We start from the raw sequence: 13,356 nt of genomic DNA, 5'->3' as shown, positions 1-13,356 counted from the left end.
GTTTGTAGGAACCATGTCTGCTTCTGCCCAGATGGTTTCCAGCTATTTCATACTCAAGGTATGAATATGTGCCTGCTGTGGCACAATCCTACACGATTAGATCGTTGCCGTACCACAGATGATTGCATGCATCAAGATCCCAATACTGTATGTAAAAAACGTTGGTGCCAGTGTAACAATGGTTACCAGCTGTTTGAAACAATGCTCCTTGGCAGAAAGCAAAAATGCTTCAAAACTTTTAGAATTCAGTGCATTAATTCTAGTCAGTGTGCAAAACATCCTGAAACTGCTGATCAATATTGTATTTGTTATTATGGTGTTTGCCATTGTATTGCAGATATAAACTCCACATCATTTGATATTCCTATTTGGACAAATGGAAATCCAAACTGGTATCAGAGATGGAAGAAAGCCCTTATTCTGGCAACAAGACTGTTATTTATAACAGTTATATTGTTCTTTGTTCCATGCTTCATATACGTCACTCTTGGAATGCGAGAACGCAGTCGTCTGTTGTTTTCTCAGTTTGTGCCACCATCACGAAGTCCTGTTGTCCATTATTCACAACGGAGAACTGACCACCTCAGACCCTTGCGTTCATATCGGGGTATATCAGATGGAAATGCAACTCTTGGCTCCAGTGATAGTCATAGAGTTGATATGTCTCTGCATCTAAATGGGATAAATTCTCATGTCGATTCAAGGCCAAGGTCACTTTCTCATCCTCAAAGCTGTGAAGCAAATGGAGTAAATTCACGTCTTATTGATACTAGGCCCAGATCTTTGTCACATCCTCCCCAGAACTCTAGAATGTCCAGAGATTATTCTTGTGGCCTTGATTTTGAGCATGACTTCAAAGAAGAGGATCCTCCACCGTCATATGAAACAATCATGCGCAACGAAGCTATTCCAGAAGCGCCACCACCTCCGTATCGAGAGTTATAACTCTTCAGTGTACATCTGTCTTTTTGAAAAGCTTCTGTTCTGATAGCTCATAATATTTGATTATTCAATTCCTGATCTTTGCAGGTTGAATATAGTATATAGATTGATCATACTTTGAATTACAAATGCTTTCTTGTTTTAAAGTTTTTGCATTTATACACACATATTTATTTTTTTCCCACATATTGGTGTCATTTGACTGAGCAACTTTGCATTGAAACTTTTCATAGTGCATATGGTTGTAAACATAGAAAATTTAATATTTTCTTATTTTTTATTGATTTAGCAATAGAAAAATGTTAAAAAATTATGTCATTCAGAATGAGGTTAACATATATTTTAAGAAGTACATGCTAATTTATTTCTCAGATTAAAAATAAAATCAAACCAAATCGATAAATTGGTGTGCAAGTGCCATACTCTGAGTAAAGTATCAAACTACCAACATTTTATAGTAAAAAATATGAGTATATATTATGCATACTTATGGTAATGAAATGGGCAAAGGTGTAAATTGGAACAACGTTGGCCAATTATTGACATATTTTGATAATTTTTAATAATATTCAAAAAGAGATGTCAGAATATGTTTTGTTTGTTTATGTCAGTCTTGTAATTATCTTTTTTAATTGCAATATAAAATGAATATATAATGTTTTTCTATAATTAGTTTCAGTTATATAGTACAACATTGTAATTAATAATAATAGATACAGCTGCAATTTTTCTTAAATTGCCCTGCATATATTCTGTATAAAGCAGTTTTCTGTTATTGGATGGAAGTAATGAATTTATATTAAATGGTATTGTAAAAAATTTATTATAACTATTTATAATGCTGTTAAATTTCTACTACTACCTAGAAATAATTAATAATTCTAAATTTTATTTTGTTGTTTTATATAGGTAATTGATATTAGTGCTTATATGATTTATCCCTAGAAAACATTTCCATAAAATATTGTTATATTTACATCATTTGTAAAATAGCAATTTATTATTTAGCACATTTGGTTGCCAACTTTTAGCAACAAATGTTTTTTCTCATTCAATTATTTATTTAGTTATTTATGAGTAGTCATTTAAAATTTTTTTCTGATGATTATTTTCTGAACATTTGATGGATGTGTGTGTCACATATAATTTAAAGTGATTTTTTATTACATAAGTATTTTGGGAGGTCTTAAATTTTGGATGCATTTTAATGTGTATTCTTAATGAAATTTTAATGTATAACTATTCATGGAAATGATTCATACCTATGTCTCTTTATGTATTGTTCTAAAATATATTTTTCAGTTAGATTCAAAGTGATGGGAAATGCACCAAGAAGACTCACTCTATAAATTTCATCCTAGCTACTGTTTAATTGAAAGTTACTGGTATCCATATTAAATTTGATTACATGCAGAGATTTTTATGCACTTGGATTTATTCAGATTTTTATTTTTCAACTGATGTTTTGCTGTAAACAAAGTACATAAATACTTAGTGAAATTCACAATAATATATCACTAAAAGTCTATTTTCTGTAACACTTTATTGCAGTGTCATATTATTAAATATATACTTTTTATTCTTTACAATATTTCTGTAAATGGTTCAGAATATGAGTTATTAGTATCTTGTATTAGTTAACATTGTTTCTAAAGTTTATGTAAAATTTCTGAAAGAAGAGTTTAGGATGAAAATGCATATGAATTGACAAAGGCATTTTTTTAATGCATGTAGTTTCCTTCTCATTTATTCTTGTTTATTTTAATTTTTCACATTGCATCTTTCTTTTTAAATAACAAGTATGTGAGTATTATTTAGTACTGTGTGATACTGATGTTTACTGCTGCATTCATTTGCAGTTTAATTATAAATCTTCTATCTTATGTTTTACATTAAAAATATTTCTCATTTTCGTATGTGTTTATTTTTTTCATATATATATATATATGAAAAAAACAGTAAAAATGTGTATATATATATAAAACACATCTTTATAATTGTGAAATTGGCTATTGCTGACAGAAGTTCACATTATTAATATACATTATTTTAGCTTTATTTAATAAATCAATCTCTATTAACTATTCTATATTACTGCAACATTTGTGCTTTAAATTCCATTATGTATTATATTTTATTTTTGTTTTGTATTCTAACTTTCATCTGTATTTTTTCATTATACATACATGTATACATGCATAATGTAATTGGTATGGCCTATAATTGTTATTTTTTTATGCTGTTTTCTGATCCTTTATAGTCAGAACTATCTTAACAGAATGATGGACTCCAGACTTTAGTATTATTCTAAGGTACCTTTGAATTGTACCTTTATCAACTTTCTCAAGAATTGCAATAAATTTGCCAGAACATACACTTGGTGTCCTAAGGAGTGCTCATACTGCCCATATATTAGTACTGTGCAGTTATGAATTTAAGTGGTACTTCTTATTTAACACAAACATATTTAACATGGTTACACCAAACCCAACGTGTTTGAAGAAAACTTTTCCATTTTTGGCGAAAAATCGCGTAGTTTGGCGTCTTTTCTTTAATAGGCAAAAGTGGTCGACAGGATTTTCCATAAGTACCAGAAATATTTGAACTCTTCTGTTTTCAAAACTAGATCGGCAAGTTTATGCATGTATATATGATGTATGTGTTCATGTATGCATGTATATATGTAAGAATTAATGTATGATACACACACATATATATATGCACATACAAAATGAATACATTTCTGAATCCAGCCCCCCTTCCCGATAATAGAACAGTACTGAAGTATTTTTTTAATTTAACTCTCTTAGTAAAGGGTTCTAATCTATTCAGTCATTGTAACTAATGTACTTACTTTATATAATATATGTGTTTAAGATTAGCTGTAAATGAATAAAAATGTGTCAAAGTTCCAGCGTTATTTGGATTAAATCTATCATGTTTTTATTTAAAATTGTTACCAACGGAAACACCTTTTGGAATACCTAAAGTACTATCTATTGGAGATGTTGGGGCAAAAAGAATCAGTATAATATTCATAAATTTGAAGCTTTAGTTTCAAAATTTTTAAAATAAAGAACTTACTTCTTCAGCTGCAGAAATGCAAATTACCACAGATACTTTGATACTGTTATTATTATTCTGGCATGAAGTTCTGGTTATTATTATAATGTCATGAATGCCGTGGCTTGCCAACTACTGTACTAATTGAAAGGATATATGAACATAATACAAAATAATTACATGAAATATACAGAAATTACTATGTACTCTGTTTACATGATGAAGAAAGGCTCTTTTAAGAACAGCAATGAAATGACCGTGACTTCAGGCTACTGGGGGCTGGAGATTGCCTGGCTGAGCTGTCGCATGTAAAGTCCAGTATGATAAAAGTCACAATAAAGGAATAAACAGTCTTAAAATTACTTGATTTGTCTAAAGCTGAGAGAGTGACTTCTTAAAATGTTGCAAATGACCACAAAGAAGCATTTGCTCAGGCAGTAATAATGAAGGGAAGGAAGTCAAGCTGCTAGTGCCATATATTGATGAAAATTGAAAAGCTTTCAGCAAAAAGGGCCCAACTCTGGTATATTTTATGTTCATGGGTCTTCTTTGCTAAAAAAAAAAAAAAAAAATTCTTTGCGTTAAAAAGTAAAAAATGGTTTTGAGTAAAAAGCCATTGGAGGATCCTCAAAAAATCATTTTTACTAGTACTTTTAATGAAGAGTAATGTTTAGAATGCAAGTTAAAAAATAAATTTTTAATTTTCTGAAAATTTAAAAATGTGGAGCTGGTCATTTCATGTAATGTGTTTCTGCTCCGTCTGATCTTTAGCCCTTCTGATGTAAAATTACTTAAGTTTTTGTAATTTTTGGGGCATATTTTAGACTTTTATTTATATCTTCTATATACTAATTCTAATTTAGATTAGCAAGATTAACAATATATTATTTGACTTCTGCATTTAAAAAATAATAATAATAATTATGAACTGCCCTCATTGATTAAATTTTATTATTTTTTTCTGTGTTTAGATAATTACTTCTTATACAAGAATTAGATTGACCAGCATTTATTGTCATTGCATTATTTCAGATTTTGTAATACAAATTCACTACATTTAATATTTGTACACTTCTAAAATCATACTAAATTCTTCTCTCTAAATTATGATACTTTCTTGTTATGCAGTTTAGTTCTTCTCTCTTGCTGTGCAGAATTTAAAAAAGGAAGTACAAATCCTAGATATGTGGTATTAGATTTTGAATTAAAATCATTTCATGAACATTTGCTAAGGATATTATACTCGAATAACTATTTCTAATTCTAGGTTTAGAATTAATGAAAACTTTTGCTTATTATACTTGAAATTCTTTAAAAACATTGTTAAATCTTTATACTGTTTTATGAACTTATGTTAACAAATTACTTTTCCAGTACCACTTCAAAGCCGTCCCATTTCATAAAGTATGTGTTATTTTGAATATTCCAATAGTAATTTTTTCACTGTTTCTGAATACAGTTAGATAATATTTCTACTCTGTTTACAGTTAACATTTCTTACTTTTTGCCAATGATTATGTGTCTAGAAATAATAACTTATATATATGTAACATAAAATAAAATATAATTGTAAAAGGTCAACCTTGATTGAAAATAATAAGGATTGATTTGTAGGTGAATAACTTAGTGATGTTTTAGACTTCCTGGTATTTTTTATATTAATTTGAATTACCAGCTGCTGATAGGTAGCTTTAAATTTTAAATTTATACATGTTGCTTATAACAATTTAAAAATATGTGTCTTGTAACTTCTGTTATGGGATAATATTTTTAATCAATTGTTTAATAAATGCTAATTTAAGCTGGTAATTATTTTAAAAATTTAGTAGTTTTTAGTACTTTGAAAGTTACAGTTCTTTCTTTAATTTTATTTGAGTATGAATTTATACATGCAAAATACTATATTGCATTAATGATGAGACATCCATTAGAATAGGATATCTGAGCAACTCAGATAACCATTGGGTCAACTCAGATAACCATGCATTATTTTTATTGTCATTGCATCTGCCGTTTGTGGAAGACTTGCTATTCTGTAATTATCTGTATTTATTATTCACTGTTCTTTCTGTATTGTAGTAAACAGCTGTGTGTTAGTTTTGAGGATGATTTGATTTAATTTGTAGCCAGTGCTTTATTCCATCCCCAAAAAAGCTTATTTGCATTGATTTACTCCAATTTAACCAAATTGCTCAATTATTATCTTTCCTTTATGAATGAGTATGTTATCATTTTGAAAATGCATTGGCTATGGAGTAAATCAGAGTCGTAGCTAGGGTTTTCAGCGCCCAGGGACAACTGAAGATTTCGTGCCCCCTACTGCTTGCCAAGGATGGAAAACATTTAATTCTAAGATGTCGTAATATCAGTTTGGCGCCCCTTGGATTCTGCGCCCGGAGACAGATGCCCCCCTCTAGCTACGCCCCTGGAATAAATAGAATGAATTTGCCCAGTATTGCTTGACAACTTTGGCATTTGGTATCTGAGGCACACAGTTATTAAACTAAATCCAAATCAAGAAAATATGCACACATGAAACTATCTCTTTCACCAAATTTCACAGTGGGAACAATATACTTTAATAAGTAATGTTCTAACAGTCACTAAATTCAAACACATTCTTCAACTATCACAACATGTTGTGTGATTTGTTGTGGCAAAAGGTTTTCTTGTTCCTGTGTTATTTTTTGTCTAAGTTGTTAGTGGACATTATTTCAGTGTGTATTGACAGCATGATTTCTTCAACAGTAATTGATGGGCTATGTTCTGTGTGTTGATTCATGGCTTATGTGTTACAGATCAATCATGGAATCCAAGTACAAGCATTCTCATTGGATAGGAGACCTGACATTACTCTCCAAACCCAGTCAAAAGTTAATAGCTATAGCTATAATTTGTAACAATGCCTTCCATTGGAGGCATCAAAGATCCTGAATGGCAATTTTTTATTTTTATTTATTTATTTATTTTCTGCATGTGTAGACTGAACTCTGTCATGTTTCCATTTCACTATTGCATGCAATATTGGAAGACCAAATCAATGTGCGTTAGTAACCAGTCATGTCACAGTTAGCTTAGTTCAGCTCATGTCATATTCAGTAGCAGTAACTGGTATAGCCATCTGCAAGCTTTTTCTTAGATCGTGATGTATATTTGTTATATATATATATTTCGATGGGGGTCTCATGATTAATTACAGTATAGTGTGCATGCATAATCTGCATATTATGTTTTATATAATATAATCATAAAAGATTATTATTTTTTTGTTTTATATGTAAATTTTATGTATTGGATTAAAGAATTATTCTTTAGATTTATTCTTCATGTAGTGTTACTCTTTTTAGGCACTTATGTATTTTCCAATATGTATAAATATTGGCACTACTGATGCTGATTTTGCACCAATTACTGCCTTAATTAAATGAGGAATGGTAAAGGATTTATGGCTATTTTCTGTTTTTAGATTTTGTTCACTAAATGAAACAGATTTAAACCATAGCAATTTTGAATAGAGCCTTGGAATGTGCAAATTACAGATTGAACTAATCTGCATAAAACAGCTAAAAGTCAGTAGATGAGAAAAAGCAAATAGTATGTTCATGACAGTCTGATAGAGTAACCTATCTGAAAATAGTGAAAACAGGAAGAAATTCAAATTAAATTTTGGTTCATTTAATAGTTGAGATGAGTTTTTAAATTTTTAAGCCAGTTGATGGCCTGTATGAAAGCATATATAATATATATATATATTTCCTTTTGTTGTAGTGTCTAATAATGTAATTTAATTGTGAAAAATCTGAATCATGATTTAATTTTGTAATCTAGTTTTGACTCATTTTTTCTATATTTTTAAAAGAACAATTTCTGTTACAAAGTATTGTTGCCATTGCAGTGCCATCAAGTTCTGTACAAACATTTCTATCAGTAGGTTAATATATAAGTACCATTCTTTCATGTACTTTTTTAAAATAAAACAGAAGTCTAAAAAATGTGCATTAAATTTCTTTTATTAAATATCCAAAGAAAGAAAAACTGAGGTAAAGGGCATGTTTATTCCATCAGTAATGGTATAATGGGTTCTAATGACAAAAATATGTTTTTATTCAAAATGAAATTTATCATCTTTTGTCAGATCTGTAAACTTCTTTTCTTAATGCTTTTTGAAGAGTTGCAGGGTATGCTCCAAAGTATATATTTGTTGTAAATATATATGAGTTATACTCTAGTCATTAATGATTGCCAAATTTCTGTATCATATATATTTTTATGTGAAAATTTTGAAAATTTATAAGCCTTTTCTACTTTCAGTTGCTTGATAATGTAAAAATAGTTATTTACTTTGTGAAGTATTTACAGCTTTGAGTCTGTATCCTCTCCATTTTCTTATGTTGCCTTTTGCAAGTTAAATAATACGATAAGATTTTTTTTAATTATTCGGTCGACTTCATTATATTTTTTCAGTTATTTTGCATATATATATACTTTTTTTTTTTTTTTTTTTTTTGTGCAGTATAATTTTTTTTATGAAAATGTAATTCTTTGTTTAGCTGAAATGAATCTATGTGTTAATTAAACAATATTAATTGAACACTTTTCCCATTACTCTTTGAGGAAATGTAGGAGTAAATATTAGAAGACATATTTTTCAAAGGAGAGGGACTTTTATCTGAAATCGTGCACGTTGGAATTATAGAGTTGCCAGGCTTGCTGATTTTTCACCTCGTTTCTTGGTTTTTATCTAAATTAATATTATTTCATTTAAATATAATTGGAGAAGAACTGTTCATTATTAATTTATGAAATTAAAGGAAATGTTATGAAAAAAATGTTAATAAAAATTTCTTCAAAAAAAAAAAAAAAAAAAGGTAAGGACACTGTTATTTTTTAATAAAAACTAGAAGTTTTACTAGTTCCACTTCCCCCCCCCCCAAAGTGAATTTTGGCATAATTTTTCTGATTACTTTTTGTTGTCTGATTTTTATGAACTAATTTTGTTTTGGGTCTTTGTTTTGTTTAGTATTTCAAAAATTAAAAGCTTTTCTTTCTTACTTGAGTTTTTATAAGTACAATGCTTAAAATAAAATTTAAAATCAAATGAAATTAGTCAAAAAAATTCAGTTTTGAATTAAATATTAATTTCATCTGTTTTACTGCAGAATCATGTAATAACTACCTTAATAATCCAAATGCTGTGTTATGAAGTGTTTTAAGTAAAGTTTACTAGTCCTTTTGAAAATGTCTCTCTATGGTCTCTCTATGGTGTCTCTCTATGATCTCTCTATGGTCTCTATGTGAGATGGCATTCTCGCATTTTTTCATATTACAAGGCTGGCACCTATGATAACAAAATTATAATTTGGTTCAAACATAAACAGGTGTAATTTTGTTTGTAATCACATACAGTACAAAGTCCATAATCCAGACTTCGGCGATTCCGGATTAGGGGCTTTTCCGGCTTATAGATCATCAATTTAAATCTGGTAATATGGGATGCAGAAATTATACAATTAAAAATATGAAACCGTACTTTATGAAATAAAGAGCAATTATGATCTAAAGGGTATCAAATTTTACAAAAAAAAAAAAAAGCTTATTAATATTTATTTGTTTACTTTATTAAACGTTTCTTTCAATGTAAGTTGGTTAAGTTGCTTCGTTTTTTGTGCTAATACTTTCTCTTTAATTCTATAAACAGACATAATTGTTGGCAGATGAAAGAAGTGTTTTTTATCAGTTTAAGTAGAGCCATTTAATGATTTTGATTACTTATAGTTTCCACCATTTCGTGTGACACAATTCATTGAGTTTAATAGCACATATGGTTTTAGAGAAGATTTTATGATCATTATAAGATAGACAGTCAGAGTCATTCTGCTGCAACTAAAATTATATTACCCCACCCCAAAAAAAGCATTGATATGAATAGATTATCCATGCACTTAGCAGACGTAAATATTAAAATGCTATTATATTTACTAAAATACATAAGTTTTGTTTTCCTATACTTTTTCTCTCTCTAATTATTGTACTTGAAAGTAAACCCCCCCCTTTTTTGCTAGATGTTTGTTCTAAAATATAGTAGAAACATAAATATAGTCTTAATACTGTCTTATAAACAAGTACATTGACAAGTGAAATTATTGTTTATGTAATTATTTGTCATTGAATTACCTATTTATCAGAGCAACTTTTCTCCAATTTTTTTTTTTTTTTTTTTTTTTTTTTTTTCTCATTTGGATTTCTGAAATATTGTTCGTGATCATTTTATGCATTTCATTTCTTTTAAAAAATTTTAATTTTGTGTTATTTCTTACAGAAAGTTAGAATTTTTAGTTGCTTTAATTATAAATTTTTTTAATATTTTTTCTGACTAATTCTTAATGATTATGATAGAGTAATGATATGAGTACATGTGTAATTTTTAATTTGATATGTATCATTTGAAAATGTTTCACATGTGTATACTATTCATTTATTGTCACTGATAATTGTCCTTCTATATTGATTCCTGTTTTTGCTTATTACTGTTTTTTGTAGTGGAATTCATATTATTATAAAATTTGATAGTGTAGTTGCACTTGGTATTTTATTGAATGAAATTGCAGAATGAGAGGAAGGAGTTTAATTATTATTTATATGATGAAATAAAAATATTTTTAGTTATGATTGAAAATTATGCACTTACATAGGAACTGCATATCCAGTTTGTTTCTATAAATGTAAACTGATCAAAATATGCATGTTAAAAAAATTGATAATTGAAAAAGGTAATGGAGAAGTATTTTAGTGACATAAATTTATTGGAGAATCTCTGTGGTATTCTAACATTTTTTTTAATTAGGTTATGATTAAGCAATAAGCTGGAAAGGATTTTTGATGTATGATATTATAAATTATCCATCAAGAGGAGAGATTAATTGCTTAAACTTTGTCATAAGTCAGACTGAATATTTCCTCTGGACCTCACATATCAAAATTCAGTGTTTAACTTAAGCGTATTTTTCTTTACCTTGATTCAAATGACTCTTAAATTATTTTTCTTTACATTTTTTCCTTCGTAAATTTACATATTATCTCCAAACCATGCAAGTTATTATGTAACTGTAAAAAAAATTATTTTAGTGTCTTTATTGGTACAAATCACCTCTTTAGAAACTTTTAAGTACAGAGTAATTTACACTCTTGTAGTTTCTTACATCATTTAATCATCCTCACCAATAAGTAACTGCACTCTTGCTACAGTGAGTATTTAAAAATGTACTTTACAGAAAAACCTTAATTTTTTTAGCAATATATATTATTATTTGAAATGAAGTAAAAGTTAATTGTTTGATGGCTTACATTTTTATTTTATCTTTTAAAATACCATAATATATTACCTGTAATACATTAAAAGATAACATCTTAAAAACATTGTTTTTGTTATGTTGTTTAAATTAATATTTTTGCACAATATACTGGTTATTGAAATAAAAGATAGTATTATTAAATGTAAAGTTATTTCTATTATGTAAATGCATGATTAAAAATTAGAATACTTAATTTTAGTTGTTTTCCTTTTTAAGTAATTATTGCTGTATATGTGCTGTAATTTCCATCTTGCATTGTTAATGTATTTGTACAGGCATACCTATATAGAATCCTAGATGTTTTTCATGCACACTTTGTCATGAATCCAGTAGATCGTAGAATTTTAATTTATTCAAAATTTTTTCTGCTGCCTTCAGTTTAGGCTTATCGAAGTTTGACCATACATTACAATTTTAAAAGTTTTGAATTAATATCATAAAAAAATTTATGAAAGAAATATTTGAAATGAATATTATAATCAGAGATTTTCAAAAGACCTATTATATTATTGCTTAAGCTGTTACTCGAAAATGCCATTTAAATTGATATCGAAGTTTTACTTTTTAAAGAACTGAGCTTGTAAATCATGTACTTACCCATAGCTCTGTGGCATTTTAAACTTATGTGTGCTATTTTATCATTAAAATTTTCATAAACTTTTGTTCATATTAAATTTCTGAGATTTATGAAAAAGAATTTATTCTAAAAGTGCTGTAATAAAATATTGCCATTAAACCTTTATGGAAAATTTTACAAAAATTTAAGGGGAAAAAATTTGATTCTTGTATTTATTTGCCTCTTATGACATATTTTAAATTTTTATATGCTATTTTTAGAACTTTATTTATTTTCTTTAATTGTTCAAATGGCATTTATTTCATGTTGTTTTGCCAAATGTTGATTTTGTAACTATTTATTAATATTTAGAAAATTGGGTACCTTCTGATTATCCACCCCTCCTTAAAACATCGTAAGCTTGTTGCCGACCTTGGAGAACATTCGTGAACTCGTTGAAGACTAATTTTTCATTTAGTTAATGTGCGAAAGGCAACAATTATTTTCAAAATGATGCGTACTATGAATTCCATACGAAAGCAAACAATCAATGAAATTTAAGAAAACAAGAAATATCAGTGATAAAACACTTAACCTTTTATGAGAAATCCTTCCTTATTGCGTTGTGGTTCTCTCCATTCACAACATTCTGTTTTTGCTTATAAAAACATCAGAGAATTGCACAAGCTTGGCATTATGCACCGGCTAAAATGGACCTCTGCATCAGGCATATTTGGGTTGATACATAAATAATTTTTGACAACATCATGGGTTGTCACGTAATTATTTTGGCTACATACTGCTTAGCCTCATGAATGAGTTTTTGTAACTTTCCAGTGAAGGCGTGGATAATCAGAGAATACCAAAAATTATTATTTTCTCCTTTACTTTACAAAGATTTAATACAGTACAAAGTCCTAGATCCGGACTCGTTGGGATGTGGGATTTTTCTGGATAATCAGTTTGTAGGTAATTAGTTTAAATCTAATAAGATGACATGCGAAAATTAAAAATATGAAATAGTGGTTTTTAAAATAATGAAGCATAATTGGCCTTAAAAGAACCAAATTTTACAAAAAAATAAAAAAAAAAAAAACCTTTATATTTATTTGTTTGCTTTATCAGAAATTTCGTTCATTGTAAATGGTTAAAATTGCTGCATTTTTTGTGCTAATACTTTCTCTTTAATTCTATAGATAGATACAATTTTCTGTTCGGTTCTATTCTTCAAGCGGCTCACCAGCAGCCGAGCAATAAAGTCGCTGAACATTGGTAGTTTGGTCCAAGTTTGAATTTGGCAAACAGGCTGGCTATATGGGCGTTTTCGTGGTTTTCCTCATATGTAAAGTGTATATGTGTGGTTATCGTCATAGATCCCACAGGATTCTAGTTGCCTATATTGCATTCAATGTTCTCATCAAGAACTTTCAGCAGACATATTAC

This window comes from Stegodyphus dumicola, chromosome 7 (genome assembly GCF_044657685.1).
Source record: "Stegodyphus dumicola isolate Sdum_Otavi_A_Nest chromosome 7, ASM4465768v1".
Classification (NCBI taxonomy): Eukaryota; Metazoa; Arthropoda; class Arachnida; order Araneae; family Eresidae; genus Stegodyphus; species Stegodyphus dumicola.
This window is presented reverse-complemented; position numbering follows the sequence as displayed.